Here is a 6,000-nt window from a genome sequence, read left to right as displayed (position 1 = left end):
CGTCATCCCGCCGCCGCCGCCGCCGCCGCCGCCGCTCCGGCCGCAGCTTGCCCGGCCCGGCCCCAACCGCCGAGACGCGACGGAAGAAGCAGGCGCCGCCGCCACGCGCCGCCCTTCCCGTCGCGGCGCTCCGCCTCCCTTCGCGCGGCAGCACCGCCTCGCCTCGCTGCGCACGCGCGTGGGGAGGAAGCGGGCCGAAGGGGCTTCTGCGCGGGTGCCGCCGGGACCGCGCCCGGGATGGGGCGGTGCGTGGCGCGGGCATGCGCAGAGCGCGGCGTCGGGTGAACGTTGCGGCGGTGGGGCTCGCGCGGGGCGAAGCGGCGCCTCGGGGCGGCGTTGGAAGCGTAACGAAACGCTGCGAGGCTTCGAGCAGGGACGGTGAGCGCACCTGTGCTGTCAGGCGGCGCGCCTGCGGTGCTCCCACCCGGCTACCTGCGGTCCCGAGGCCTCGCCCGCGTCTTACTGCCCTCTGTCCAAAAATACAGCCGAACGCTGAGCTTGCTCAGGAGTCGGTGCATCCACAACACCGCGGATAGTCTTTTTTTCGAAGTCCTTCTGCAGATTAAAGACCTCCGTCAAATCCAAATGGTTAGGAAAAACATAGTGCAGAAGATTACAGAAACGCAGGCTTTAATTAGGAGGGAGAAAAAATACACAGGGCAAGCAAGACACCTAAATTAGTATCTCCTGTGTCTGTACAAGTGGCTGTAACTCATTCTGCCTTACAGAATTTTTTTTACTGAGGTAACTGCCCCTGGTAACTGCAATCAGTTTCGTACATTGCTCCCTGCAGCTCCACTCAGTGCCTCTCCCTCCAGCAGCATCCTCCTAACTTCAGTACATGCAAAGTTCCTACAGCTGCCAGTGCCAAGACAGAAAACCTCCAGACCCTTTACTGTAGTCAAAACTTGCTCAGAAGTCCCAAGGCTGTTAGTTCTGGATATCTCCATGATAGTGCCAAGCATGTGCACTATGATTCTAAACAAGAAGCATGTGCTACATTTAAGGTAAACCATGTGTCTGCTGATAGAAGTAAGCTGCCTTGATGTTCCCGGCCTAAAGATACGAATGTAGATTTTTTTTGCACTGTGCATTGCTATCTGTAAAAACGTATACTGGGACAAGCAGAGAAGTTAAAGCTGCATGCTCGGAGCTGAAGGTTTTGATTTTCCATGGAACGTGTCTTCTCACAGAAATACATACTATGCCATGATGGAAGGAGAATCAGGTTCCCATCTATAGTTTTAAGAAAAGACTTCAACTTCCACATTTTCAAAGGTATACAATAATTCCTTATCTATTGCTGCAGCAAGATGCAAAGCACCTATCACACAAGCATCAAATCTATCTGTGCTTTTTACAACAAAGTAAAACACAGAATGTTAGACCAAACTTCAAGGCCTCCTGTAGCGTAGGCAGTTATCTAGAAGACCACTTTCATAAGGCTGAAGGTCAGGATCAGTGCTTATGTTCTTAAGGCACACTGAAATTCTCCACAACAAAATTATTTTCTTCATAAGTGAACTTTCTCTTGAACTCCATATACAAGTTACAAAAATGAGCTCTAACAGCAACAAAGACCTGTTTTCAAAATGCACCAACTTAACTGCAGATCTTGTCTCTTATTGCGCGTTTACAGTAGCATTTCTGAAAAAGTGCTTGCTGAGGCCTGTTAAGCAGACTGCCTGTTTGAAGACAAGGCTGGATAAGGAAATCCAAGATTTTTTATTATTTTTCTTAACAAGCTCCTGGTATTATGTTGTGAACTGAAAAACTAGCTCGTGTGCTACGATGTCAATATCCAGTCACTCTCTACAGTTTATCAGACAAGTTTCTTGCCTAATACCTAAGCAGCAAGTTATTAGCAAAAGTAAGCAGTCAGTGTCTTGCAAATTCATTTTCAAATTTGGTATAAAGACACTTTTAGTGGGGCGATGGGAAAGGGATTTTATGCGCTGTTTCAGTAATGAGGCAATTTGTTGAGATCTTTCTGCAAGAGAACTGGACAAATTTTCAAGGTTTCTCAGAGAAATCCATAATGGGTTACTGACTGCAGAACCTAATACTGTCACTCAATTCTGCAAGCCTGTGAAAAAACTTTGCGAAAATATTGCTTATAGTTCTTATCTCTTCCCTAAGTATTGGTTTATAGTGGTTGCCAAGGCAGGATACTGGGTTAGTTAGCTGCTGTCCCAGTACAATTGTTCCTTTATTCTTATAGCATAATGGGAGTGGACAAAAAGGAATGCTATTCTGATAGCCGTAACTATATGTGAGTCTTGCAGAATAAAACAAATATTCCCACTGAATACTATCACAAGCTGTCATGGAAGGTTCAAGTAATTTTCTGGATTAATATTACATATGTATTTATACTTCAGAGTTTAAAAAAGCACGTCCTCTCTCGTTTTTGTCATCTACATAAGGTTGAAGTACCATAACAGTATGAAGAGGAAAGCAGATTTCTTGGCTACAAGGTGGCCCATCACGGGGATCTGGACAGGCAGGATCCCCACTAGACTGAGGCCAGTGGGATGAAGCTCAGCAAGACCAAGCGCTAGGTCCTGCACTTGGGCACAGCAAATCCCAGCAGTGCTGTGGGCTTGAGGCAGAGTGGCTGGAAGACTGTGTAGAAGAAATGGATCTGGGGGTGCTGGTCAGCACTTGGCTGAACATGAGCCAGCAGCATGCCCAGGTGGCCAGCGAGGCCAGTGGCATCCTGGATTGGATCAGAAGTAGTGCTGCCAGCAGGAGCAGGGAAGTCATTGGCCTCTGCACTCAGCTCAGGTGAAGCTGCACCTCAAGTAGTTTGCTCAGTTTTGAGCCCCTCACTGCAAGAAAGACATCAAGGCCCTGCAGCGTGTTCAGAGAAGGGCAACAAAGCTGGTGAGGGGTCTGGAGCACAAGTCCTATGAGGAGCAGCTGAGGGAGCTGGGATTGTTCAGTCTGGAGAAGACGAGCACCACAGGAGATCTTACTGCTATCTACAACTGCTGAGAGAGGCTGTGGCGAGGTGGGGGCTGGTCTGTTCTCCCATGTAACTAGCAATAGGACCGGAGGAAATGGCCTCAACTTGTGCCAGAGGAGATTCAGGCTGAACATTAAGAAAAAGCTCTGAAAGAGTGGTCAGGCCTTGTACAGACTGCCCAGGGAGATGGTGGAGTCAACATCAGTGGAGCTGTTCAAGAAATGTTTAGATGTGGTATTGAGGAACATGGTTTAGTGGGGAAATAGTGGTGGTAGGGAGATGGCTTCGACTGGATGACCTTGGAGGTCTTTTCCAACCTTGATGATCTTAAGATATTATGAATAGTTAATTTTCATTCATACTATCTTCACTTTTATAAAACAATGCCATTTGGCATTAGTGTAGATTACATACACGTGAAAGCAAGTCTGCTTATATTCCTTTCTCAGAAAAGCATCTGTGATTCCACAGTTTGCTTTCTTCATCTCAATTTACCTATCCTCTTGTATTTCCATCTTCTGATTTTTTGTGTGTTAAAGCTAACTATTTTATACAGTCTTTTTAAGGACTACAGATTATCTGAGAAATTGCACTATAATAGATAAGGCTTATTGGCAGAACTTTTGAAATACAATACGAAAGCTATGGTGCATCTAGACTACTAACTTTAACATAACTGAAGAACAGAAGTTATATATTGCATTCTACCATGGAAACTAAGTTAATTTGCTTTATGTGTAAGCCATTTGATAATCGATTATGAATTCTAGAATAACTGGATTATGAAGCCAGAATAACTGGATGCAATTATTGGGTATACTTTTGGTACATGAACCCACAAGTGAAGATGAAAACAGAATGAAGAAACCAAATAACTAGAACTAAATTAGGCAGTTGTTACATTACTTAATGTCATAATGAAATGCCAAAGTTGATATTTTAAAGTGTGCATTAAAAATTACTAAGGAACCAATGCAGGTATAACACACAGTCTCACACTGTGCTACGATTTAAAGAGAAAGTGAAGATGGAGTCGGAGTTATCTTATCCCAGTCAAATACATACCAGATTGAAATACGCCTTTGGAATGCATTTGCTTTTCTTTTGTAAAACTGTTCCACAAACGGTCCTCATAAAGAAACAAGAATTTACGCTGTGAGTTCAGACAGATTACAAAAGGATATGAGCACCAGAAGGAGATAAAAAACACTAGGGGTTTTTGTTGTTGTTGTTTTTACCACTGTAGTGGAGACAACAGATGTGGAAAGAGGAAGACAGTGAATTGCTAGGAAAATCTCTTTCATACATCATTTAACTGTGGTAAGGATTAAGTTCTGTTGTAGAATCTCAAAATCAGCAGAGCTATATTCTAGCCACACAAATGTACCTGGCTGGCTGCAGACATTACCTGAAAGCTTAATAATTCACTTGCTTATAACCTAACTGACAGAGATTTATTGCAGCCTGGTTTTTTTGTTTGTTTGTTTTAGTTCAGAAGCCACAATGAAATTTCATACACAGTAATAAAGGTTAGAAAAACCTAAAAACTTAAATGAAAATCTGGCCAGTGGCAAGTTACTCAAAGAGTACTGGAAATTCTCCAACACAGTCTTAACACATACCCAGTCCTTTTCTGAAATGTATGCATGAACTGAAGCTCTCCTCTGATGAGCGATCACAAGTGAGATTCTGGCACAGATTTCAATTCTGGGCAGAGTGGATGTTTCTATTATTTCTGAACTTAAGAAGAGTTGTGCATACGGAGCTATAGATCATCACATTTATTACAGTAAGAAATCAGCTGAATGTTTGTTTGTTTTTTCCAACTTGTGGTAGCGGCTCTCTCAAATCTAATAATGACGACTTCTACTCTGTTGAACCATTCACTACCAAGCTTCAACTGCACTGTTTTCAGCATCGCTGGAATGATGTATTCCATTAGGCTGCATCATCCAACTCAATGTGTACTTAAAAGTGCACCTCTATTGATTTAGTCACCACGCTTGATCGCATCCCATTCATTACTTTAATTACTTGAATTATGAACCCAGCAGCATTGTTTCAGAGTGAGTCACTGAGTACCAATACTCCACCTTTATTAGTCTTCCGCTTGCACTGCCAAAATCTTGTTTCATCAGATCAGTTAAGCTGACGGAAGCGTAATTTAACACCAGTCACTAATAAACTGCAGTTCAAAGGCTGTAAACTTCGTTCTGACGCTCTCCAAGAAGTCTTTAGCCCTGAATGAAAAGTCTTGAATGAATTCTAATATATGCAAGAGATACATTACTACAGATTCACCATCCCGAGTTTCTCCCATCTAGCTCTCTGCAGTATTGGGCAATAACATGATGAACTATAAGGCTGTGACACTGTCAAGTACATGATATTGCATGCGTACTTTTTAAGGACTTACCTGGAAAAATACGTTAATCAACAAACTTGGAGCAGCTTGCAATCCAATGAAAACTGACCTAAATGAGAAGAAGACTTAATTGTTTAAAAGATCTGAATTAAATGTAAAGCAAACAAATCTGAAGTACTTAGTGGATCAGGTTCTGTGTTACCTCACTTCATAGCAAAGTCTCTATTGCACCTACCCATAAGCAAGCTGCGATCTTAAAGTCAAAGATCTTTTCCAATGTGATTATGAAATACAGCAGAAATAGAAAAGATAGCTCAATTATTACTGTACTAACAAAATAGGAAATGTAAAGTCTCTGGAATGAGATTCATGAAGCACAGTAGATGAAATAATGAAAAAATATTAATCTGAACTGAGATTTTTTGCTGTCTATTGCTTATTGCTGTCATTGAGAATGCTGTGAAAGAGGTAAAAATAAACAAGTACAGGAATGGAAGTAGGGCTGCATGCTAAAAATCTGAGCAGTGGGCAGGATAGGCAGTGAACAGGTTGTGTTTAGGATGAAATCATGCTACGTGAAAATTTAGCCCTCGATTGTTTTACAGCATCCATAGACAGACATCTCATCATCTACTAATGGAAGGTACCAACTTGATCAGTTGGAAAA

This window comes from Tetrao urogallus (assembly GCF_951394365.1).
Source record: "Tetrao urogallus genome assembly, chromosome: Z".
Lineage (NCBI taxonomy): Eukaryota > Metazoa > Chordata > Aves > Galliformes > Phasianidae > Tetrao > Tetrao urogallus.
This window is presented reverse-complemented; position numbering follows the sequence as displayed.